The following is a 27393-nucleotide window of genomic DNA, read 5'->3' on the forward strand; positions in this document are numbered from 1 at the left end:
CCACAGATTCTCATGTACTCTGCTTGGGTACTTTGTTGGTTAATTTGGAAGGAATCTTGTTTATTTGGGTTCATCTGTGATACAGTTTATTGAGGACTTAAGTGTGTCTGCATAAGGAACAGTCTGCAATATTGAGGCAGATTAGTTGTTTAGTCTGTGTCTGCTTAGATCCCATTCATGTATAAACCACTTATTCACATTATAAAGTCAGTGTTAGAATATTATACTTATTTCTATTTTATCATAATGTGTATATAAATGGGGCGGCACGGTGGCGTGGTGGGTAGCGCTGTCGCCTCACAGCAAGGAGGGCCTGGGTTCGATTCCCCGGCCGGGTGACCGGCGTCCTCTCTGTGTGGAGTTTGCATGTTCCCCCCGTGTCTGCGTGGGTTTCCTCCGGGTTCTCTGGTTTCCTCCCACAGTCCAAAGACATGCAGTCAGGCCAATTGGACGTGCTAAATTGCCCCTAGGTGTGAGTGACTGTCTGTGTCTGTCTGTCTGCCCTGCGATGGACTGGCGACCTGTCCAGGGTGTATCCTGCCTTCCGCCCGAAGACTGCTGGGATAGGCTCCAGCACCCCCCCGCGGCCCTGACGGAGAAGCGGCTTAGAAAATGAATGAATGAATGTATATAAATGTATTATGTATAATGTATTATTATGTTTATTTGCATATTATGTTTCTTTTTAGTCTGTCTTTTTTCTTTTTTTCCATCCCTCTTCCTTTTGCCCATCTAATTTGTCTTGCCCCTTTGGCACTTAAAAAAAAATCTATTGATTTTTAGTGACGCAATAAGTGCCTGTGTCTTTCTGCCTGTCGTTCTGTCTGTATGCAGCTGGTTTGATTTCATGTACATCCTGCCGTTTGTTATTCTGTCCCTGCTCTGTGCTCAGCTTCACATAGAGACCCCAGATTGATCAAGTACTGTGTCCCAGGAGCAGCCGCAATGCTCAGTTTTCTTTCTCTCTCTCTCTCTCTCTCTCTCTCTCTCTCTCTCTCTCTCTCTCTGCTGTTGTATCTAAATCCTCCATACAAATCATAGCGTTTCTACTTTCCCAGTGGGGCCTATTACTGCCTGTGGGGCATTAAAGATCATTAATAGTGCTGTCAGATAAAGAGAAAGGGAGCATGGGGGAACAATGGTAGAGAGTCTCTTAGCTGCTCATAAATGGGAAATTAATACATCTGCCTCATTAATGCTGCCTTGTGTTTGATGTTTGTTAGATGGCAACTTTAATGATGTAGGTTTGAGCCGGCAGGGCGCTTGACTAAATTTGATTCCTCCAATTAACTAGTCAGAGTTCTTTTCTTTTGGGAGGAAACTGAAAAGTGGAGAGGGAGAGAGGGCAGAGAGAATAAAAATCCCCCTTAATTGTGAACTCATACCCTAGATCCTTGTCTCTCATCTCTTATTCTTACACAAGTTCTGTCTTTTTCCTGCTTTCTGTGATTTTTTTTTTCTTCATTTTTCTGTCAGAACTTGATTGCAGTCATTTGTTCATCAGCCTTGGCCTTCTGGAAGATGTTTACTGCTCCCTAATCAAGGGGAAATATTTTAATCAGGACTTGCGACTAGCTTAATCAGTAACATTAGCAAGGCATGTATGTTAATTGCAGTTTAGGATGAGGTGATGATTGTCAATCTTGAGTGCAAATGATGAAATAACAGCTCTAACTTGGACATGAGCACACTGCTCATTAATCATGGTTTGTGAATATGAATTCTGTAAAGAACACGAAAGCCAGTGATGTGTTTTCTTTTTATCTTTTTTAAAGACTCCTATAATGTGTGACAACATAAGTGCCTTACTCAGTTGTTACACAAACATGTCTCATGGTTATTTTATGTTGTAGTACTTTATACTGTACTCTTTTCACTAATTGAGAGGAGTATAAACTTGTTCTCCTGTTTAGCCCATATATTGGGATCTATATCATAAATTATAACTTTAATATTGGAGCTCTTTTTTGCAGCATTTTTATGGTCCATTTTGGACTTTATTTATTTAGTGGCTGTAGTACACTGTGTGCTGGATTATTCAAACACTTTCCACTCATAGACCTGTAAAGGCATACTGACAATGCAGTATTTAGAATTACAAATCAGCTGATCTTACAGGCCCTCAGAGGATGTGTTAATCTTCAAAATAGTTTGAAATCATGCCTACAAGGCGCAAAGCTTCTTAATTCTTTTTCACTCTCTCACTACAATGAGTCCTTCCTTAGCCATTGCAGACTTATTCTATGCATTTTTTATCAAGTTTGTAATGACTCCCTCACAGGATTCAAATAGGAGTGAATATAAAGATGATGCAACAGATGTACAGAGAGATTAGGACAGTCAGGATGTGTTAGGATGTCATATGTTACATGAATGTGGAATGTTTCATGTGATTATAATTTACACAGCATTGCAGATTTAAAAGTATGTGTGTGATATACATGGGGATTCACTCAAAATAGGCCCCAAATTCTGTAATAACTCTCACTAGGATAAAGCAATCTGAATGAAACAACATGCAATGTGCTCCTTGGTATATGGAGCTTCCAACAAGCCAGGATGGCCTTGTCTCAGAGCGATGAGTAGGTGCCGTCATGGCGTTAAACTTCCATTTGCAACATCCGGGTGCATACCCCCATAACATCTCATGTGTCTGTCAGAAAACTGAGATCACTTCCAGCATCGCATGTAATGCAATCGATTACACATACGTCAAGGTATGTGACATATGTTTTTTGGTTCAGATTTCTACATCCTATAGGGAGTTACAACAGAATAATCAGGTCCTGTTTCGAGTGAATCTCGTTGTAGTTACCACATAACATGGTAATTGGTGTGGCCTTCGATCAGAACTTTCCTTTATGTGGCCTTTGTATTTTGCTTCCCCATCTATTAAAGTGAAGAGAAAACAAGAGAGAAGAAGAAAAAGAATGAAACACTTTCTACTGGATCCATGCCTAAATTGACCCTCCCCAGCTGCTTTTCTCCTTTGCATTAATAATGCATGGTTCTAATCATTGCTGCTATTACTCCATATGAATCCACTTGTTTCAGAGAACAAGGTCTTGGAATGACTTCCGTGGTCACAACTGAATCCCAAGGGCTCCTCAGTGTGGAGGGATGAAGGGTGTTTCAGCACGGCTGTCAACCATTTCTCTGTGTGAGAATGTTGGGATTTAAGCTTCTTGCTTCTTTGTTTTACCCACTACATCAGACCAGATGGGAGAATTTGAGTTGAATAGACATAGTATACCAAGAGGAGACAGGCATCAGGGTTGTACTGGTTTTGAATATTTTGTACCATGTGGGTTAGGATTAGGAAGCAGGAGTAATTTTGTTAATATTTTAATCCCTTTCTCAAACTGAGAAAAATGTCTGTATTTCATCTTGTAGTTTTGTGAAATTCAGGTGCTGCAACTGGTTTGCAACCGAACCACTGTACCTAAAAAACACTTAAGAAGATTCTATCAACTTCAGTTTCAATGCTAACTTTGGAAGACTATAAATACTTTTGAGAGAGGAAAAAACATTGTATATAAATTATTTGGCATGCTGGTATCACACATTATACTGAAAGGAGCAAATCAGTCATTGTGTTTTTAGCACAATGCAGCTGAAAGCATATGGCCATACCATAGCTCTTACATTATTTGTGAAGAGTCAGAGAAGAGAATGAAAGGAATGAGGAGAAAAAAGAAAATTAGTTGCTAGTGTTTCAACTGTATTTTAGCCACAAAAAAAGCTTTTTTAACACGATTTTTACCTGTTGTGTTTTCTTTACTGTGTGCAAGACTCCTTTATCCTCTCTGAAGCCCTTGTCACCTTTTTCTCAGTCTCTCACTGTCTTCCTTTCTGTCAGCTGCTCCCTGTGCTTCCTCTCTCACTCGTTTCACTCTACCAATCAACATTACACATGCTGCCATCTGGCAGGACCTGTTGGCTTGTTTGATTTCTAGAGCAAGCAGCAAATCACTTCTTTCCTCTTCCTGCTTTTACCGTATGCCACAGCCAGTGTGTCAGAGTATGGCATGTTTAACAATAAGCAAATCAAGTCACATACAGTCACGTACATGCAAACAGACATACATACACTATGTACAAAAGTATCCAGATACCTACTGCTAATACATGCATTCAATTGTGCACATAGAGCTTATGTACTCTCTAAGGTTAAACAATGCCAATAGAAGTGAAATGGCAGTGCAGTGGCATTAGAGTGACTATCAAATCAGTCTCTAAAGCACCACCAGATATCATTGGGTTGAGTTGGAATGCTGCATGTGATCTAGAGCTAATTATTTAACATAAGTATTTGACCACATTAATGTTTTTATGACTGAATATAACCAATCCTCACAGCTATATTACAAACTCTAGCATAAAGCCTTCCCAGAGAATATAGGGGCTGTTATTGCAGGATCAGTATCCTTAATTCTACAGTCTACAGATTTTCAGAAATAATTTCATAGCATACACATAGATTGATTCACATAGGGTTTATGATTTATTAAAAAGAGCACAACCTTTCTAACACTAAGTGGGTATTAAGGCTATGATTGAAGAAACAGGACACAAGCAAGAAACATAAAAAAGTTGAGGCATTAAATCTGGGGAGAGGGAGAGGAGAGAGAGAGAGAACAGAGACCTGGGGCTTTCTTGGGAGACGGGCAGACCTTGAGGAGCCCTGGAGCCCATTATAATAGTGCTAATGCTAATCCACGACTGGGCTACCTAAATAATGCATCAGTTACAGATAGCAAACTACTGTCTGGAACATGCTTGGGCAATGTAAAACCTCTGCTCTGTGTGCTCAGGGGCTAGGCATTTGAGCAGGACTACTGTTTCTAAATGAGCTATATCTTTTAATTTATTTTTTTTATTTTTTTTTTTTACAATACTCTGCATGTTCTCAGTTAAGACAGAGAAGTGTGATGCTTTTAACTACACAAATGTTTTCATGTAACATTTTACCTGATGGTCTGAACTAAAATATGCAGGGAAAGTGCACATATGATTAACATATTATGTTTATTAGAAGAAGTATGAGTAGTAGTAGGAGTAATAATTGTAGTGTAAATCATGTTTAATAAATATTTTAGTGTATAATTAAATCAAGCCAAACTAAACTTTGCTTGTTCACAAAGGTTATTTCATTGTCACTTGGTTCTATCTAATGGAAGTTGTTAATGCATTTGTACTTTTACTCAAGTCGAGGTCTAAAGGGAGGACTTCCACTTTTACTGGAGTAATATTTTACATAGGGGATCTCTACTTTAACTCAAGTACATGATTTGTGTACTTTGTCCGTCACTGGTGGCTAGGCTTTGGCATTCTCACAACCATGGCCAGGGCTTGGTTACCCTTCAGGGAATTGTTTCTTGCAGTTGGCATAGTGTAGTGCTGTCTTCTATATGATAGACAAGGGTTTGATTTCCAGCCTGGGCAGGCAAACCATGCTATAACAATAAGAATGTTTTTGTGCAAACCTTTTAAGGCTATGCTTGCCTGCCTTGGTAAAGCGATAAAACATCTTTAAAGTCACTCTGGATAAAAGTGTGTGCTAAATACTTTGAGCATACACTCAAGAGTGACTGCCTTCAGCTCAGTGAGTTGAAATGTTTACTTGAAAGATTCACTGTAAAACAGCCCTGTAAAACCTAACAAACTAACATTATGGGCCAGTCTCCCTAGCAAGATTAAGCATGAACATAGACTAAAAAGAATTTCCAGTGATCATTTTTAGTCCTGCAATTTAGTCCAAGACTAGGCTCAATCATGTCTAGCACTTAATGTCCTATGTTAAATGTTAAATGCCCATGTTTGTAGACAACTGCTTGTACAATATTTTGTCTGAGGAGTAATAGGAAGTTTATTGCATTTAGCCATGAGAGCATTAAGACGGTCAGGTACTGATGTTGGATAATTTAGTTTTGGAGCACAAATGGCAGTGTAGCTCAATTTTGTTGTTTTGTTGGTCTCATATATTGTACAAGTAATTTATTCATCTCTAAACATTTTATGTGGTGCTTGCAGAAAGTGCCTGGTAGTTTGATTTGAATTCTGATGGTGCCTTGTGGCAGGACATGTTTATGACTAGCACTGTTATTGTTTATGTTGTTTTTCTAAAGTCTGTGTTGTTGAATGAAGCTGAACAAATGGCTCTCTCTAGTGATGCAGCTATAATAACATGCACTATAGTTGTGATCAGCCTATAGCGTCTCAGCCTACTCAACCTCACTTTGTCTCCACCACCACTTTTGACTGGACCAACACAATAATAAGCACACACCAGCTGAGGTAAAAGCTACACATCTGACCTTTGACCTTATCTGTGTTATGTGCTCTTGTTTATGTTGAACAGATTTGCAGGATTTGTAGCAATTTTTGCAGATTGTGGTTCCCGTGCAATCTTCACCTACACATGTACACACTCTCCACTCCCTATAATGGTTCCCTTTCTTTGCCATTCCTCCCCCTTTATATATATATTTTAGAGGGGGTTGGAAAATAATGTGTTATCCACATTAATAGGACATCAAAATGCAAATATGGCTTTGACAGTGCTCATAATGAAAGATTGGAGTAGTGCATTACAGTATAACAAGAAGTGATTGACTGGCAGAGATATGATGATCTGTGCTTTGAATTCTAATTACAGGCCAACTATAAGAGAGTTAGAGAGAAAGAGTGCAACAGAGAGAGAGACAATTATGGGCAGGCTTGCAGATAGAATTATGACCAATTCCAGTTTAGTCAGAAAACAATGAATTATAGGAAGAAGTCATGTCAGCTGGATTTCAGGATATTTGTCTATATTTGATAAAAGAGACATGAACAGACAAAGAAAGTGAGAGAGCAAGGGATGAATGATTCTCATTGTAAATCCTTGATCGTTCTGTAGAGGAAAACTAATCTCTAGAGTTTTACAGTAACTTTGAAACACAGAGTCTCTGTATGCAGTTGACCTTGGTCTGAGCATCCACACCTTGGATGTTTGGTTTGTGGATTTGTGCACCCAAAAAGCCTAAAGTTCTGTATCCCCTAACTCTCTGTCCAGATTGCCTTTTGGACTTTTGAAGGTTAGTGTCTACTTTTGTGGCCTATGCACTCTGACAAGTGAGCCAATCTGTGGTACATGCTGTAATGGTAAACTACACTATCAACTCGTAAAGGGAGAATCTTTGCACATCTTTCTCAGTGAACCTTTACGTAAAAGTAATTAGTATTAACTATGAATTCATTTTACCACCAATTAAGTAACCTAATTCATAGGGAGTTTGACTAGCTGGTTCATGTGGAATGAAGTATCTGTAATTTCCCTAAATTGAAGTCAGCATTGTGCAATGGGCATGTCACACAATAACAATAACATGTTGCATGGTTACAAATGGTATGGATTTTACATTAGACATTTTACATTTTGCATTATTACATTACAAACTGTAAATTCAGCTCAAGCAGGACTAGAGTTTGGCAAATTACAGTTTGGTAAATTACAACTGCATAGTTAGCAAAAAAACACTACTGTTTAGATCTGTTACTTGCTACATGCACTAAGCACAGTTAAATTTGCATATGTAACTGTTTTTACATAACATTTACATGCTAACTGGTGTTTGATTACTGTGATATGCTCTGACATGGATGTGATAGAAGTGATGGCAGTAATGTTTGCTGTTCATACTAGCGTTGACGTTGTTGAGAAACTAAACAGTTTAGCACTGTTGTTGGCCACTTGTTTAGCATTTGTAACAGGATAGCTGAGCACTTGTCACCAGGCAGCTAAAAATAAAAAATTTAAGTTTTCTTTCTTAATTTATGACTATTACAAAAACCGTGGCTGTGCTTTTCCATCTGATAAAACAGCTCACCGGAAACTTTCTCCCACTCTCCCATGACAGATGGTGAAATATTCCACTGTTTGGTGAGTGTTTGGTGTTTGTCATGTTCTGACCATAAAGGATAATTTAAAACAGCAAGTAAACACCCAGGAGCAAAAATCTGCCTTCAAGCTTAAAAGAAATAATGATTTGACATTTATTGCAGTATATATTTTTGGCCATATCGCCCAGCTCTATATTTGGTGAATGGAGGAACAGCAAAGTAAGAATTTCATTGTACACTGTAACTGTCTATTTCTGCTATGCATATGACAATAAAACTCTTGAATCTTAGTAGCTCAACCTCTGTAACCACAGGAATCTGAGCCTACGTAGATCAGCAGTCATACTCAGGTATAGCTACTATGAAAATTGACTAGTTTAGACAACAGAGTGAAGGAAAGACCAATTCAGTTAAAAGAAAGAGTGGCTTGGCTGAGAGCATCTCAACATTCAGTTTAGAGCACTATTGAATTCTGGTGATGAGCTTGAACTGTGCTGTGAGATGGGAGTTAATGGCAATTGTTCAGCCCTGCTCCAGATGCATTATCTGCATTATTCAATGAAAAACACTTCATCAAACCAGAGAGGGGCCTACAGCCTATTGATGGATGGGCATTGTGTGCGTCAGATTGCTGAAAGAGGCCCAGGAAGGGAGAGGGAGAGGGTTTGTCACAGATGTCTGACCCTTTGAAAGAAAATTAAACAAGTGCCTCATTAGCACAAGCTTGGCTGCTCCTGAGAGGTGGCCACTGAGCCAGGCCTTTTAATGAGCTGGGAACTTAAACATTGCCAAAGTTTGCCACCAACATCGGGCCTTTCTAACTTTGACAATCCCCCACCATGCACACCCCTGATTCTGTCCACTCACTGTCCACTTTGCCCAGAAGTACTGCCCTGAACTCTAAGCTTAAGAGGCTGCTTGGTAAAGAACCCCTCCTTGTACACATCAGCCCCATAGCCTCGCCCTTCAGTCCCCCACTCCTCTATTGAAGCCTGTTCATCAAGAGGACATAGAAGAGACACCACACTGTTTTTTTTCCTTCTTTTCAGCTCCAGAAAAAAGGATAATGCTGTTTTTGTGCCATGGATCCAGTGGAATTATGCACGCTAATTTGATTAGGGAGAGATTTGATTTACTGGAAAATGAGGGCTTTGCATAGACTTATACACACTTAATTTCTCCCTTGCAAAACAGATGCAACATTGTGTCATGGAACTCAGAGTGCACATGGGAACCCCTTTCATGGGTTTCAAGGCCTTTTCAGACCCAACAATATACTGGATTGCCACGGTTCATATTGGGATAATCAGTTTAGAGCTCTCTGCTTGGCCACTGAATAGAAATTGCATTTGGCATCGTCTGTGAAAAGGTTCAAAGTATAACAAGTGAATTGAACTAAGGCAAAAAAGTAAAAGGGTAAAAAGTGGAAAATCATTTGCATTGGTACATATATTGGTCTAGGAAAACAAAATAAAAGGAAGACTCTTTAAAAGATGTTTCAAGAGCATCAGCTGGGTGTGAGGCAGGCCTTGGCACCATGAGAGTGTTTTGGACAGATATCATAAAAATTGTCTACAGGGAATAGAAAGAGAAACTGCTTAGGAGACGTCAAGATGGCTGTAGCTCTTCTGAGTATGGGCAGGATAAAGATGCATTTGTTTTTTGCGCTTTGCAGTAATTAAGATGCATTTGTATCTGTGTGCTTTGCAGTAATTAAGCAGGGAACTATAGCACTCAAGTGACATTTAAAAATGTTATAAAGTTGTGTAGCATAAGAGTTGCTATTTACGTCAACAGCACAGTGTGTCCATTGTGTTTTTGAATTTGTCACTTTTATGTTTGTGTTGGGCAAATGCAAGAGTAAAATGCAATTTACAGTTTTACTTGGTATCCATGTGTGGCTGGTGTTGGTATGCTGCTGTTTCTTAAAGGTAATATCTCTATTTTAATATTTAGTTAGCTACGATCTTTCTGATTCTGTACTGCAGTGTTATAATAACATTTAATTTTATAACAAATAAACCTTAGGTCTGCCACTGGGCCTGACTTGAGGTCTTAGCCAAAGAATAACACTAATAACATAATTTTTTGTTGGTTGGTACTTGTTTTTCCAACAACAAAGCCAGAATTTTCAATATCATTGGTCCATTTTTATTGATTTATCTTGGTGACAGTATAAATCAGCCAGCATGTGCTTGCAATTTCTAATTTCTATTTAAAAGCTTAAAGCTGTCACAAAATTGTAGTTTTGAATTACAAAATAGTTGTGACCATAGCTGTACAAAGAAATTTGATGACAAAAACAATCCACTCATTTTGGTGCAGTTACCAACCTAGCTAACTTGCCAAACATGAACAGTAAAAAGTTAAGGTAAAAAAATGAAAACAGTGGGTCCACAAACCATTCTTTTAGGAAATAACAGAAGAAGCTGGCTAATCAGCCGACCATGAACAGTAATAATGCAAAGAGAGTAGTTATACAATTTAATTAAACATCTAGACTGATTGTGTTTGTTTATAGCCAGGCAGAAAATAATGTGTAGAGTCGTACTTGATAAAATTAGCACGTATATTGCGCTATAAGGGGTTCTACTCAGAGAACTCAGAGGTCAACACAGCCAAAGAAAATGTATATTTACCTGCATTTTTGTATACCTAAAATTAGTATATGATGATAAACCAAATTATGTATTTATTTGTGAATAACAGAAACCAGTTAGCCAGCAAGCTAACATTTAATACATCCTAGTTAAACATAGGTAGGACATAAAGATTATTCATTTAGCTTGACCTCAGTACCACTACAACTAATAGTTCTTTTCTCATACTAAAGTTGCTATAGAATGTAAAACACAAAGACAAGAAAATAAGGCAATAAAACAAGATTTAAAATATACACACATACATCTAAGATACACACATACAAACACATGTTTGTTTTGTTTGCCCCTTACCTGGTTTCTCCTACTTTTGCTAATTTGTATTTCAAATCATCCAACCAATTATAATATAAAGACAATGTGAGCAAACACAAAATGCAGCTTTTAAATGATCATTCTATTATAGATAAAAATTTATTCCATCACCTGTGTGAAAAAGTAATTGCCCCTTAAACCTAATAACTGCTTGTGCCACCTTTGGCAGATTTCAGTTCAATTCAAGTTTATTTGTATAGCGCTTTTTACATTGAAGTTGTCACAAAGCAGCTTTACAGAAGTTTGAATACATACAGTTACAGCATATATCCCAGAGGTGACGGTGGCAAGGAAAAACTCCCTCAGACTGTAGGAAGAAACCTTGTGAGGAACCAAGACTCACAAGGGGAGTAGCATCCTCCTCTGGTCAAACACACATGATGTTTGCAATTACTTGCGATGACTCTTTTACATTGCTGTAGAGGAAGTTTATCCCATTTTTCTTTGCAGATTAGTTTTCTTTCAACTAAGGATCTTTGCACATGAAATGCCCATTAAAGGTCTTGCCTCAGCATCTCATTGGCAGGAATTTGACTCAGCCACTCCATGTTTGACTGTTAGTATGATGTTCTTATGGTGAAAGGCAGTGTTAGCTTTACGTAAGATGTAATGGGACCCATCTGGAACATGGTTCCACCTTTGACTTATCAGTCCGCAGAGTATTATCCTAAAAGTCTGAGGGGTCATGTACATGTTTTTGGCAAATCCAAGATGAGCCTTACATTTTTGCCCAGTGTCCTTCTTATTGCATGTACACTGACCTTAACTGAGTCACATGAGACCTGTAGCTCCTTTTGTGACCTTATAGATGAGTCGGCGATGCACTCTTGGTGAAATTTTTGGTAGGCAGCTCACTCCTGGGAAGGTTCACCACTGTCTGAAGTTTTTTTATTTGTGGATAACGGCTCATACCAATGACTTTGTAACCCTTTCCAGACTGTTTCGCATCTGTATTTGAATCCTGAAGCATTTTCCTTCCCAAATGAAATCATCATTTAAAAACAGCATTTTTGTGTTTACTTGGGTCATTTTTGTCAAATAAGTGTAAAGAAAGTGTAGTACAAGTCTAAAGTTGAAGACGCAGAGAGTTTAATGTACTGGATTTTTAATTTGTGGGTCAAATGTTCCTGATAAAAGTCTGTTGATAAGATAGTGTAGGATTACTTTATGACCAAAAAGTATTTGCCTTGGTGACAGGCTAACTTATTACACCTGGTTCTGGATTAACATTTAATGGAAGCTAACCTACAACCCCAATTCCAATGAAGTTGGGACATTGTCCATCCATCCATCCATCCTCAACTGCTTATCTGGGTCCGGGTCATGGGGGCAGCAGCCTAAGCAAAGAGGTCCAGGCCTTCCTCTCCCCCGCCACCTCCTCCAGCACTTCCAGAGGGACACCGAGGCGTTCCCAAGACAGTTGAGAGATATAATCCCTCCAATGTGTCCTTGGTCTTCCCCATGGTCTCCTCCCCGTCGGACATGTCTGGAACACCTCCCTAGGGATGCGTCCAGAGGCCACCCTTACCAGATGCCCAAACCACCTCAACTGGCTTCTCTCAATGTGGAGGAGCAATGGCTAAGTTCTGAATTCCCAATTCGCCAATCTTCTCACCCTATCTCTAAGGGAGAGCCCGGCGACCCTGCAGAAAAAGCTCATTTCAGCCGCTTATATCCATAATCTCATTTTCGGTCACTACCCAAAGCTCGTGACCATAGGTGAGAGTCAGAATGTAGATTGACCAGTAAATTGACAGCTTCGCCTTCTGGCTTAGCGCTCTCTTCACCATGACTGACCAGTATAGGGTCCACATTACTGCAGACGCTGAACCAATCCGCCAGTCAACCTCTTGCTCCATCCTTCCTTCACTCGTGAACAAAATCCCAAGATATTTAAACTCCTCCACTTAGGGCAAGAATTCACTCCCGACCTGGACAGAGCATTCCACCCTTTTCCAACTGAGGACCATGGTCTCAGATTTAGAGGTGCTGATTTTCATCCCAGCCGCTTCACACTTTGCTGCAAACTGGTCCAGAGAGAGCTGGAGAGAGCAGACGTGAAATCCTGAGGCCACCATACTGGACACCCTCCGCCACTTGGCTGTTCCAAGAAATTCTGTCCATAAAAGTTGTGAACAGAATCTGTGACAACAGACAGCCCTGGTGGAGTCCAACCCTGACTGGAAACCAACCTTACTGCCGGCTATACGAACCAAGCTCCTGCTCTGTTTGTACAGGGACTGAATGGCCCGTAACAACAAGCCCCTCACCCCGTACTCCCAGAGCACGCCCAACAGGATCCCCTGAGGGACACGGTCAAAAATAGAAAAAAATAGACAATATAATGTTACATAATTAACTCCTTTTGCCATCAGATCACATACTTTGTATAACATGGCACTGCTGAAGGGAGACACTGCTCAATTAAGTTAGAGGACGAGGGGAAAATCTGTCGCAATGTACTGGGAAAATCCTTAATGTACATTTGCATTTACATTTACAGCATTTAGCAGACGCTCTTATCCAGAGCGACTTACAAGAAGTGCTTTGTCTGTCTAGAGAAAGTATCTTTGCTAGTTACCAAAAGGTTAGGGAAAAAGACAGTCCTGAGCTCAGGTACTGCTAGAAACAAGTCACTATAGATGCCCAGACCAAAGGAACGGAGTTGAACACAGAACTCTGTGCCATACAATACAATGCAGTAAACTACAATACACAGTGCATTCAACAATAAAGTAAACTACAATACACAGTATACAATACAATAAAATATAATATGTAAGTGCAGCACAATATATTGCAAACAATACGTAATTCAGTGCTCATTTAAGTGCTGTGTAAAGAGATGTGTCTTCAGTCTGTGTTTGAAGAAAGCAAGAGACTCTGCTGGTCAGACAGCCAGTGGGAGTTCATATCACCACTTGGGTGCCAGTACAGAGAACATTCTCGACGCTTGTCTTCCACGTGCTTTGAAGGATGGCGGGTCAAGCCGAGCTGTACTCGAAGCTCGAAGAGCTCATGGTACAGTTCGAGATTTCACCATTGCCATCAAGTAGGCATGGGCTGGTCCATTTTTGGCTTTGTAGGCAAGCATTAGGGTTTTAAATATGATGCATGCAGCTACAGGAAGCCAGTGAAGGGAACACAGCAGTGGGGTGACGTGGCTGAACTTGGGGAGATTGAAGACGAGCTGTGCTGCCGCATTCTGGATGAGGTGCAGAGGCTTGATAGCCTGCATGGAAAGACTAGCCAAGAGCGAGTTACAGTAGTCCAGCATTGAGTTGACAAGAGACTTCACTAGCACCTGGGCGGCCTCTCGGGTGAGGAAGGGTCGGATCCCATGGATGTTGTACAGGAGATATCTGCATGACCAAGTTAGGTTCACAATCATCAGAGATAATCAGTTAATCAGTGATAAGAGAAGCCATGAGAAGATATTACATCACCAAGAGAGCTGGTGTAAAAAGAAAAGAGAAGAGGACTGAGCACCAAGCCTTGTGGGACACCAGTGGAGAGCCTGCATGGAGAGGATGTGGACCCTCTCCATGTTACCTGATAAGAGCGATCCTCCGGATAGGTCTTGAACCACTTCCACTAATAGACAATGATTCCAAGGTTGGTGAGGATGTCCAGAAGGATAGTATGGCTGACTATGTTAAAAGCTGCTAAGAGATCAAGAAGGATCAGGACAGATGACAGTTTGGCTGATCTTGCTGATTGGAGCTTCTCAGTCACTGCTTTGAGGGCAGTTTCTGTTGAGTGCGCTGGTTTGAAGTCAGACTGGTTGGGGTCCTGGAGCTGGTTCTGTGTGAGAAAGAGAGAAATTTGATTATAGACTGCATGTTCAAGAATTTTTGAAAGGAAAGAATGAAGTGATACCAGTCTGTGGTTGTTGACATCAGAGCTGTCTAGCATGGGTTTCTTCAACATGGGAAGTACTCTTGCAGTCTTGAAAGTTGATGGAACCTCACCTGATGCCAAGGACTTATTGAGGAGAAAAGTGATGAAGGGCAGTAGGTCCTTGGAGATTGACTGATACAGTGCAGATGGGATGGGATCCAGTGGGCAGGTGGTTGGGTTACTGGATTTGATCAGTTGAAGGACAGCATCTGTGGAAAGAGAAGAAAAACAGTTTAAGCGATTGAGAATGAGAGGAGGCGGTCTAGTGGAAGGAGTGGGGACAGAGAGAAAAGACTAGCGGATTCTATCAACCTTCTCCTCCAAGAAGGTGACAAAATCCTCCGGGGTGAGAGAAGAGGGTGGAGGGGGAGGAGGAGGGTTGAGAAGAGAGGAGAAGATGTTGAAGAGCTTGCATGGATCAGATGCTGATGCTTCCAGTTTCCCTCTGTAGAAAGATGACTTTGCAGCAATAACTTCATGTGAGAACTTGGAAAGAAGAGATTGGTAGGAGTGAAGATCTGAGTCGAGCTGGGATTTCCTCCACCTTCTCTCAGCCTTTTATAGTTCTTGTCAGTTACTGTGCAGGATACCAATCAGCCAGGGGGCAGGTGAGGAAGATCTTGCTGGCCTGGAGGTGAGAGGCCACAGAAAGTTAATTTCAGATGAGAGTGAAGAAAGGAAAGCAACCCTAGACTTGTTCACTAAGAGAGAGGAAAATGAGTCAGGATGGGGAAGGGTGGTCAGGATAGTTGAGGTGAAAGATGAGGAAGGAGTGGAATGCAAGTTGTGCCGTGAAGAGGAGCACAAAGGGGTGGAATGGACAGTAGTAACAGGGAGGGAGAGTGAGAAAGATAGGAAGTGGTGATCAGAGTGATGCATGGGAGTTACTGTCACATCCAGCGTGGAGGTAGGTCTGGTGAATATCAGGTCCAAACATTGCCTGCTCTGTGCATTGGAGGAGTCTGCTTGAGGGCGAGGTCGAAGGATGATAGCAGTGGTAAGAGGCAGGATGACTGCAGCTTGTCTGATGGCAGGTTGAAGTCACCCAAGAGTATGAGTGGGGTTTCACCAATGGAGAAGAGACTCAGTAGAGTGTCTAACTCATCAATGAAGTAGCCTAGAGGAGATGGGAGGACGATAAAGAACAATGATGTGAAGTTTAGTGGGGAAAGATACAGTGACTGCATGGTACTCAAAGGAGGAAATTGAAAGCTGTGAAAAAGCAGGTGGAGTGAAACGTCACTTTCTGGACAAGAGCAAACCTGTGCCACCACCCCTGCCAGAATGCCGTGGAGTATGGGAGAAGTGAAAGACAGGGCTGTTGGAGTCGTCAAGTTCATGGAGGTGATCCAGGTCTCCGTCAACGCCAGGAAGTGCAGTGAATAGAAGGATGCGAGGGCTGAAATGAAGTCTGTCTTCTTCACAGCAGATTGGCAATTCCAGAGCCCATCTGCAACCCTGGTCTAAGATTCTGACGACCGTGGGGGATAGATGAGGTTACTGGAATTACGGGTCCTGATCTGGGGGATGAGTAAACAGGTGTTGCAAAGCATATGATAAACAGTAATTATGACATAAGGTAATGAAGGATAACAAAGCAATACTTAGCCAAAGTTAAGCAGACGCGTCTCAGTTGATGAATTACAGCTGCTACAGACCGCTGACAAAGTTTGTCTGTAGCGGAACACCTCCTCAATTTATCAGCCTTGTGACTGATAGTTCGGCCCCTACAGTTCGCACCTTTGGCTAACCCGAAACCACACCTAAAACTAGTAATTCCAATTAAGCACTAGGTACTACAAGACAGCCTTGTAACTAACAGAGTTTAAGCTAGAGAAAGTCTCAACTCAGAGCCTACCTTTACCAACAGAAAGACAGTATTCAATTAGAAGACAAGCACACTGTAATGTAGCTGTGCATTTCTTTCAGGTTCTATTTTTATTTTATTTTTTTTTACTTTTTGCGAAAAACATTGTTGATTTTCATTTCCATTTCTTGTATTGTTTCTATTCCATGATTATTGTAACCCTATTTCATGGACAAGATGAAGAACTTGGTTTTGAGTTATGGGGCGTACAGATTTGAGGCAAAATTCTGATTGTGTGTTGCTGGCATCATTTACAGACGGTATATATGTATATTATTTGAGTTTTCAAAAATTTAAAGCAATAGGGTACATACATGGCGTACATGGCAATGCCATGCTATATCCTATGACATCATTTTTTTATGTGAATTGTTTAGATAATTGACATCAAACAGTGTCTTGATAAAATGTCTACTATTCAGTCAAAGTCACAGTTTGAAACATTCTAAAAAAATATATTAAAAGAAAGATTCATTAAAATGAAGGTTAAAGCAAAAGAGATGAAGGAAACTAGTAAAGAGAGGGAGAAAAATTAGAGAGCCAAACAGATGAGCTATCTCATATTGACTTCCTTCCATCTTCCTCCATCTGCTCACCCCAGTTTTAATTAAATCTACTCAGTTGAAGATTCCTTTATCTTTCTGGGTATGTATATGTGTTTAAGTATGATGGCAGTGCCAGCTTACACTAGAGTCCACTTATCTCTCTGTGATGTGCAGCCAGCTGCTAATAAGAGAGAGCATACACAGGTGAGGGAGTGAGGGAGTGAGTGAGTGTCAGGCATAGCAGTACCAGCAGTTTGCCAGCCATCATGAGTTGATAATGAGGAGCATTGTGGAAAGGTCCAGCTCTTTCCCTGTACGTCACCTCATCGCAACACGCAAACACACACACACACACACACACACACACACATGCAAGTTGCTCAAGAAATCGATATGGGTAAAATGTAAACAATTCTGCGAGTAGTTCTGCTTGTTAAACAGTAAAGTAGCTTCTCAAGAAATCAATAAGAAAAAAGAGATGGCAGTAGTCCACTGTTTAAGTGCTTATTATAGTGAAAATAATGATTTCTTTTCCCCCTATCTTTTGACATTCATATCCTGGCTTGGCAGGAATCTTTTTAAGGAAAGACTTAAAACTCTTCAGTGATTTCCTTACTTATTCAGAGCAGTGATATGATGGAACACACAGCTATGGTAAAAATGACACTAGGCAGAAATATAGAAGCTATTATTTTGCCCAGTTCTCTTTTTAATGTAATACCTATTAGTATTTTTAGTACATGTATATAGACAAAGTGGAAACATTGAATTATCATGTGTAGGTCAAACCCTTTAATTCCTAACATTATTATCTCTTAAGGTTTATTATTCTGAAATTATGTGGAAAGCACTGGCTGAGTTATTCTTAACTTAGTTAAGATAAAGTAAGTCAAGACCATTAAGGCGAGACTGATTCAAGACCAGGATAAACAGAGTCAGAGTCATTGCCAAAATTTTGTAGAGGTCAAGAAGAAAAGAAAAAGAAAATGTATTCATTTGTAATTCATTAAAAAAATAATTATGGTAAAGACATTCATTGACTGAATACTGGTTGAAAATAGTGCCCTTTCATTTTCCCATTATCCAGAGTTATTTTTAGATTTTATTTTAAACCAGGTCTCCTCCAGGACAGAGACAAAGCTGAGTAAAGAACGTCAATTTTAGTCAGGGCATAAGTGCATTTCATCAATCATCGAGCTGCTTCTTTTTCATTTTCAATAGATTTTGCCCTGCCACTTTTGGAGGTGTGGTGCCACCCTAGATATAGTGAAAGAGGTTCTGGAGACTCCTGCTAATACAATTATATTGAAAGAGACAGAGAGAATTCTTGATTCTGTAAGAATAATAAGAAGAATGGAAAATAATACAGTGCTTTGCGAGCACTGTAATAAGATGAAACAAGGGGATAACAGCACAGTGCTTTGCTGTGCAAGCAGTGTAATAAGGAGCCAAGAGATAACAACACAGCTCTTTGCTTTGCAAGCATTAGAATTATATTCTAGAAAATATGCGGTATAAATGAGTGGAAGTGAGAATGATAAAAAAAGAAGAAAGGGGAGAAAAATGAAAGGGGACAAAAAGCGGGAGAAAAATGAATGTGAATGAGAATGGAAGTGAAGACAAACATATTTTATAGAATGTACTGAGCAGATGTAAAATGAGAAATGTAAAAGTGAAGGCAACATAGTGAGTATGCAAATGAAGAAAGACTATTATCAAAGATCTGTTTACTATCTAAAGATAAAATAACATGACATCCAAATATCTCTAACCTATCCAACAAACAAGCCAAATGTAGATTTTTTGCATTTAATTCGACCTGTGCATTGATTTAAACACAAATTTCTTTGATTTCTATTTCCGTGTTTCTTTGGCTCAATAATACCATAATACCATTGAATACAATGTAACACCACTTAATATTTTTTTCTTCTCATATTTATTTACTTACACAGATATACACTATATTGCCAATAATATTCACTCACCCATCCAAATAATTGAATACAGGTGTTCCAATCACTTCCATGGCCACAGGTGTATAAAACCAAGCACCTAGGCCTGCAGACTGGTTCTACGAACATTTGTGAAAGCTCTCAGGAGCTTCCAGCATGGTACAGTGATGTATCATGTACATCACTGGATGTACATGCCATATGTAGATAGTATTTGATAGCTAACATCTCTGAAGAACATCAGGCTGTTTTCATACCAAGTTCATTTTCTAAAAACCTGCATCACAGTTTGTTTTTTTGTGATAATGTATCTCTTTCATTTGATTTGGACTGTGAACTGCAAGGGCTAGTGTAGACTGTTTGTTTATAACATGGGTGTTTGTTTACTGATCAAAAGTTTTTCGGGGATGCCAGCACTCTGCAAGTCTCACATTTACCAACAGAAAAACAGAAGATAGAGGTGTTTATCATCTTTGTGAATACCAATTTAAATTTAACCCATCAGGACACTGATGCTTGTGTATGTGCTCCACAGTTCATGTGCCAAAATGTAATGCATATCAATATTTTATTACTTGTTTCTTGTTAATTACATATTTTTATTTTACAATAATATACATTTATATTTTTCATTTACATTTTACAAGTCTCTATCTGTCTATCTATCTGGTATCCCTTCCTTTTCTCTATCTATTGCAAATGCTCTCTAACCAAAAGTTTTTTGCCACTTGATTATACACCTCGACCGACCGACTGTTCCACTTCTTAATATTCAAATCTCTGCAAGTTTTTTGTTTCTTAGTTAACTTCTCATTCTGATTTATCCTGGTGTGACAGCATGCAGTGGCTATAGGGTAATTATAATTTTCTTTACTGGAGGTGAATAGTGAAGCTGTTAGTTATATGAGATACTTGTAGCCCAAAGTTGTAACCAAACACACATTTATCATTACCTAGACAGACAATCTCAGGCATAAAACAGTTTGTACTAAAGTTAAGCATCCATTTAGACAACCATGAACTTTGCAAAACCTCACTTCTTCAAGTAGTAGAAATAAATAGAGAAATATTTAAGCTGGTGTAAAGTAATTTCATGTAGTTTCATTATATAGTAATTGGCCACCACTCAAATGTATTTTGCTTTTACTAACAAAATTCAGTTTTTGGCTTAGTATTTCATAGTATTTTGTAGTAGTTTGCCACTACTTTAATGTGTTTTAATTTATTAAACTTGCTGCTGTGTGTTTGTAAAGTGTGTACTCTGTGTTATGACATATGATTTGAATTGGTAACATGTTCACAGATTAGTGTGGCTTCACTAGCAATGGATCCTGACTTCAAGTTATAGAACACAGCCTTCTTAGCTAAGTGAGCCAATTGTGAATGTCTTATGTTTGTGCACACAAGTGTGCAGTTGTTAGAGTTAAAAGAAAAGTGTAAATCAGTCTGTAAAAGTTGCACTTTGAATCCTTTTCAACATAATTTCTTAAATATGAATCAAAAACACATTCACAGTTTAAAGATAGCTTTTCTAGAAAATTATTTCACCTTTGTGATGTTTAACCTTTTTATGTCACATTCCACTTGTGTTAATGATATAGGCTTTCACAGTGAAAGACTTTAGTGGCTGTGTGTCTGGTTCTTCATTTTTTTTTCACTTTCTTTCTTTATATCTTTCTTTCTTTCTTAAAGTTGAAGCTCTTTATTTTTTTTACGCCTTTATTGTAGGTAACGGCAGTTGATTGATGTGTAAAGACCTGAGTCTTTTGGCCCATTTCCATGGCACAGCTTCAAAGAGCAAATGCACTCTGAAGAGGCTAAGGGCTAAAGCTCTTGTGTCTTGTGATTCCTTGGTTGAATGTTCTGTCTTATTCTTTGGGAAAAACTCCTTTCTTGTCTGTCAGAAAAGAGAGAGTGAGTGTATGGGTATGCATGCATGTTCAATTGTGTGTGTTTTATGAAGAAGTGTGCTATTTTGTGTACTTCTGTATTCATGATGCATGTGTGTGTGCATGTGTGTTATCTTTGTACCAGTGTAAAGTAGACTCTGCTTGATTATAGTTTGGAGTGAGGGGGTAGAGCTAGGCGATCCTGATTCCAGGGCGTAGCCAGGACAGGTTGTTTTTTTAACAAATGGCCTAAGTAGGAATTAGTTTAATCCACTGAATTAAAACACAGCCTAATTCCTACTGACCACTCTGCTTTGACTTTTTGTAGCGATCAGCAAGCACATTAACAAGCTCTTCTGTCTGTGTGGAGGGGGATTACAGATGCAAGTGCAGCTCCCTCCCCAGCCATCTGCAGCACAAAAGCGAGTGAAGCGGACAGAGGAAGAGGCTTTATGTAGAGAGAAGGAAAGTAAATTGGTATTCACCTAAAATGCTATTGTTTCATCAGTGTGGGTGGGTGGTTTACTGAGGAGACCATTCATGCTAGAGTTTCTGATCTTCTTTTGTTTGATTTGGGATGCTCTTGTCCTTTTGATTCAAACAGACGGAGCTTGACTAACACCAAACTATCGTGGATTTAAAACATTGTCACTGTGCTGTCCTCACTAAAACAACATATTTTCAGTTATACAGCTAGCTTAACAATATATTCTCCAGCCTTGCATCCTCCAAGGAACAGACAGGTTATTGTGTTTAGCGGGGTTTAATTTAAAATATATATATAATTAGCAAAACTGTGAAAAATAATACAAAATACAAACTGGTAAGTACTAAATAATATACCTAATACATTCAGAGAGACACAATTACTGGCAAACCAGTTTGAACAAGGGCTTAAAAGTAAGTATGTTAATGTAAGTAATGAACGATGAAAATACAACAGTATTTTCGGAAGCACCAATGCTTTAACCCCCCCCCCCCCCCCCCCCCCCCCCCCCCCCACACACACACACGGGTGCTGGAGCCTCTCCCAGCGGTCATCGTGCTCTAACCACCAAACAATAATACATCTATATAGCTGACAGTAAATTGACCATTGTCATAAATACTATATCTAACACAAGACATTTTAAAACATTAATATAACTGTAAGCAGTGCAAGACAAACAGATGAAACTGCTTTTGTGGACTTGAAGGCAAAGGGAACTTGCTCCCTCCATGAGTCTATGAAGAAAAAGGTGTTCATGAATACTACTTCCTGTTATTCTGAATATTCACTATTGGCTCACTTCCTCTTCAGTGCAGCTATCTGAAGTCACTACCAGGTGGTATTAAAGAGCATACAAAGAAACCAATATACTGAATCCAGTGCACTCCCTGTCTGGCATGTTAAGAAATATATCATTACATCATGTATTTATTTGCATATTTATATAGCATATGAGACAGATTTGTAGTATTTACATGATAGCAGGCACTGAGTGGTATGAGGTAAACTAAAATGAGTATAGACAAAACTAGGAGTTGCAGCAGTATTACAATGTAAAGTGCATAGTGAAAGTGTCATTACACCAGCAAGTTATGATATATTACACAAAGAGTGTTAACAGGGGAGGTGATATAGTCATATGCTTTAGCACAGTTCAGACAGCAGAAGATCAGTACCGTCAATGCAGTAAGGAGACTCATTGTAGAGCCTCATAGCATTGGGTGAGAAAGATCTTACATGGCTCTCTTTAACACAGTGCAGCTGTAACAGTCATCCATGGAATGTGCTTTTCTGTTTATCCAGTGTAGCATGCAGGGGGTGTGAGGTGTTATCCAAGAGGGCTAACAGCTTATTGAGTATCCGTTGTTCTGCCATAACCTCCAGAGAGACCAGCTCTCCAACAACAGAGCCAGCTTTTCTAATAAGTTTAAAATTTATTTATTTATTTTTATTATTATTATTGACTTCTACCTTTCTTACTAGTCCGTCTTTATTGGGAATGGCCTTCACAAAAATTTTCCATTGGCCACTGATTTCTTTTTGTTGGACTGTCCTTCATCAGAATTATGTCTGCTTTGGGGAACCTAATGATTGGAGAAAGAGGTGCACCCAATTTGTTTGTCATCAGCATAGAAAGTGGTTAGAATGAGGGGAGCCTCTAGGTCTGTGGATATTAACGGCCTTGCATTTGCGATGGCACTGACCTGTGCCATAAAGGTGATAAGGACTTCATGAGTGAGTTTTTCAGGTCTAACTTGGAGGAGTAAAGAATCTTGTGCAGTGAGAAGCATTGAGCAATGTGACAGAGGTGGGACACAGCTTTGGTAAGCGAGCTCTGACTAGAAAAACGCTCAAACCTCTTTGAACCCAGCTTGTGTTATGTAATTTGTGTGGTTAGGGAGGTTACTTTGGAGCAAATCTCAGCATAAGAATCTGGATCTACAAGGTCATATGTCATCTTATGTTCAGTATTGACTTCTGAACTTGCTTGGTCAAGAAGGCTGTTGTCAGTCAGCCATGTAGTGCCTGCGAGCTCAGCAGCTTAAATGCACTGAACTACGATCTGCTGGATTTAGCTCTGAGGGATCATAACTCCACTGCTCTGACTGTGTTGAATGTAGGACACATTGTACACAATTCTTCACATAGACATAAAATCATGTCTTATTGTGTATGTACCCTAGCACAACTCTGCTGTCAATGTAGAATTTGACTGTATTCACTTTGAAGATGAAGCCTATTTCACTGTGACCGTGCTCATTCAAGCCACTGCTGATATTGCTTTTACAGAAGCATCAGAAAAAACACACAGTTCTGTGTACTGTGACTTGAAAGTGGACAAAGATGCATATGTGTGTGGGATATATACCTGGTTCAGTGTGAACAATGACTGATGGCATCTTTTCCAGGCTTCAAATTTGGCCTCAGGTAGATATGTCCCACTCTGTATCTTGGGTCAAAAGATCCTCTCTGAGGAGCAGTCTGCCTTCATTAGTGACAGAAGCTAAGAAACCGAGTGGATCACACAGACTGTTTGCTGTTGATACTCCACATTTGGTACTCCACCACTTCTTCACTAAGATAATTTTATGGAACCACAGGAACCGTAAGAAGTCTCTGCAGTCTTTACTCACCACAAAACAGTACAACATGCAATACTGCCATATATCTGCTGTCACTGTAACAGGTTCTTTTTTGAATCTGAAGAGCATTCCACTGAAGCTGTTTTTAAGGTCTCGTCCAGAAAGTAACACCTCATTTAGTGAGATTCCATTGTACTGTCCACTGGGATTGAACACCACACAAATCTGGTCTGGTTTTTGAGCGTGGTAAACTCCAAAGGTAGCGAGATACCATTCTGCCCCTTCTTTGACTAGTGGTGCTTGCTCAGCATGCTTATTTTCAAGCATTTTTGCATGAACTGTGAAATTGTGCACTTTCATTCTAGGCTTCTTCTTTAATATTCTTTTGTAGTGACATCAGATGGCTGTAAACATTGTCTGTGTTGTTAGGGAGACGTCTGCAAGAGTGACTGAAAGGAAGAGGAACAACCCAGCTGTTTATGTAATTTTGGATAAACTTCTATTTCATTATCTGAAGGAACATTAGATGGACTAAACAAGCCAGTTGTCATTTTCAGTTGTACAGAAAACCATTTTTCCCAGATTGTCTTTTTGTTTGATAACATTAATGCACTTTGTGTGGGTTTGTACAGGGGAGGATTCTATCCATTGCCATCGATATGATCGAATTCTTTCACTTGTATCTGATTCTCACATGGAGTAAGGCAAGTTAGTCTTCAGTTTTCAAGGATGCAGGTGTTCTTGGCACTCACTATGTTTGTTTTGTGAGCATCCCCTATGCGTACATCCCTATTATGATCTACCCATGGTCTATTTTGTGCATATGGTACATTGTGAGGACCATTGTGTTTTTTACAAACCTTATGGGCCCTAATTATATCCCTTCCTAAAAGCAGCAAGATATCAGCAGCTAGATCAAGAGGTAGGATCTTCTTTGCTGTTTGCTTTTTAGATCTATAGAATATACTATGAAACCATGGGCTCTTCTACCAGATGTTTCCTCCATTCTCACACAGGTTTTGAGTGAGTATGTCACTGCAGTTCACTTGAACCTTTACGCAGCCATTTGATCGGCAAATCCATCTTCATTTGCTGAGAATTCAAAGTTTTCAAAGTTAGTGTTGATGAAAGAACAAGCTCATTCTTAGCAAGGAATTTGATAAGATCAGTGTTAGTGTCATGATTTGTGTAGTGGGTTGTTGGGGAGAGTACTGTGCTGATGGCCAAAATTTCTCTGCTGTAGTAAGTCTGTGTGAAGCTGCTGTGTCCCTTTGTTGGTACATTAGTCTCCCATTGTTGATCTGCAACTGGGCTCCACTCTGCCTAGTTTAGATGTAATGGACTGTAAGTATTAGAGTATTCTCTAAGGTGATTGTGCTGTGGTTCCGTGGTGGGTGACATTGTCTTCAGTTCCTTTTAGTGCACTCTCTTGAAGGAGTAGGAACTGAAATTCTTTTTTTTTATATGACAGTTTAACAGTAAGTCATGGTGAATGATCAGACAGTTACCTCACTGTAATGGTTTTTGCCATTTTAATATTATTATTGCTAGAACCTTAGATGAGGGTGTGGGGTAACCCAGATTTATTCGAAGTCTACAGACCAGGGTAAGATAGCTTCAATAAAAGGGGGTTTATTGGCTAAATATCAAACTACCTTTGGACTACATTCAATGATAGACAAGAGAAAATAAAACAAAAACACAACAAAAAGGATAATAAAAGTCACAAGGACCAAATAGCTTGCATAAAGTGATTCTCAGTTAAATGGCACGAGGCAGTGTGGTTCTTGGTAAGCCATTAGAAACTTAGACTTGAAAGACTCTCACTGCAAATTGATGGAACCAGCTTACGTGGGAGTCGGGCTGACTTCCAGAGAGGGTCGTTTCCAGACCGGCTTTATCGAAGGCTGGAGCTCACACGTTGGTTCGTCTCCTCGCCGCTCATGCATATGGCATCTTCGGGCCATGCGGGCATGCGCCTTTCTGTCAGTGATTGGACGGAGGCGTCTTGTGGCCGTCTGAGGGTGGAGTATGGCAGCCTTTTGATGGTTGATCTGCTCACAGGCTAGTGCGTGGCTCTGGGTGTGAGGCCGGGTCTCCTTGGTGTGAAATCTGCTCCCACTCTGCTGGCGAGGCTCAGATTGCAATCAGGGTTCTGAGGCTGGTGGTACTAATTTAACTAACTACCTCTCTTTAGCAGATTTGAAAGTTGTGGATATCTTCTCCCTGGCCAGATAGGAAATATCCACCTTCCATCTCTGAGGGTGGTTTAATTTAAGGTGGGTAGGCGAACAGGCAAGCTGCAAAACAACAAAGGTTTCAGATCTGATCGTGTAGCGTTCCAATACTTCTGACCTGTCTTTCTGACGAAGGCTGGCACAAACTTAAGATTGTAGCTGTTTTCTTATTGAGAATGCAGAACTCGAACTGCACTAAAGGTTCCGTGTTATCGTGTTTTCTCTGACTGTTGGCCCTTCCCATTGGGGTGAAGCAAAGGTGTCGATAAGTTCTATTAACCTAACGCTTAATTAGCTTTTCATTGTTAGAAATTGTTAGCTTTTCAAAGACAAAGTTTCAACAGGACTGTAAGAATGTACAGAAACCCCCTGGTGGGTAAGCCAGGGGCAACAGTGGCAAGGAAAAACTCCCTCAGAACTGAGGAAGAAACCTTGGGAGGAACCAGGCTCACCAGGGGGGACCCATCCTCCTCTGGTCAAACTACCTACAAGTGATTATATTACTAATATTAATAGCAGTAATATTGGTATTAGGAATAACTAGGAGTCTATGAGAACATCAGCGTAGGGTGGGCAGCTCGTCCAAGGCAGGTGGTGGCCGCTGGGGCATGGGCAGCTGGTCTGAAGTGGGTAGCAGGAGGGCTCAGCAGTCAGTCGTCCTTCAGTGTCCAGCCGGACATATAGGTGATTGTATACTCGGAAAGAAAGCAGGGACATGGAATTAGTTTTATTCTATCCGTTTGTACATAAACAGGGAATGTAAACATTTACAGAGTGTGGCTAATGACTCCGGCAGATCTGACTATGACAGCTTAACTAAAAGGAGAGAACCAGAAGGACACACAGACACGGCAGCACTCTGAAACAGTTCGGCATCCCTCTGCTCCACCGTCCACAAACTTGAGTGACCGCGTGCGAGCAGCGGGACGACAGCACCAGCGTCTCAGTTTACTATAATTCCCTGTGTCCATGGACCCCTGGATCCTGCTGCCTTTATCTAAGGGGGAACATTAGCTACCAAAAGCTAAACTGAACAAGTGAGTTTTCAGCCTAGTCTTAAAGATTGAGA

General features: G+C 40.0%; 1 protein-coding gene and 1 long non-coding RNA gene across 10 annotated transcripts in view; one reads left to right on the plus strand and one right to left on the minus strand.

Annotated features, from left to right (window-relative positions):
• Positions 1-27393, plus strand: part of auts2a (activator of transcription and developmental regulator AUTS2 a) — a 469856-nt gene that overhangs the window by 313530 nt on the left and 128933 nt on the right. The window lies entirely within an intron of this gene.
• LOC119265993 lies at positions 14424-26764 on the minus strand. Of its 2 annotated transcripts, XR_005131806.1 has the most exons (6): positions 25939-26764; positions 16022-16279; positions 15648-15876; positions 15072-15387; positions 14831-14968; positions 14424-14663 (listed from the first exon to the last, which is right to left on the minus strand). It is a non-coding gene; the product is annotated as an uncharacterized LOC119265993 (long non-coding RNA). The 2 variants fall into 2 exon arrangements; XR_005131807.1 differs by lacking the exon at positions 15648-15876.

This window comes from Pygocentrus nattereri, chromosome 18, assembly GCF_015220715.1.
Source record: "Pygocentrus nattereri isolate fPygNat1 chromosome 18, fPygNat1.pri, whole genome shotgun sequence".
NCBI lineage: Eukaryota > Metazoa > Chordata > Actinopteri > Characiformes > Serrasalmidae > Pygocentrus > Pygocentrus nattereri.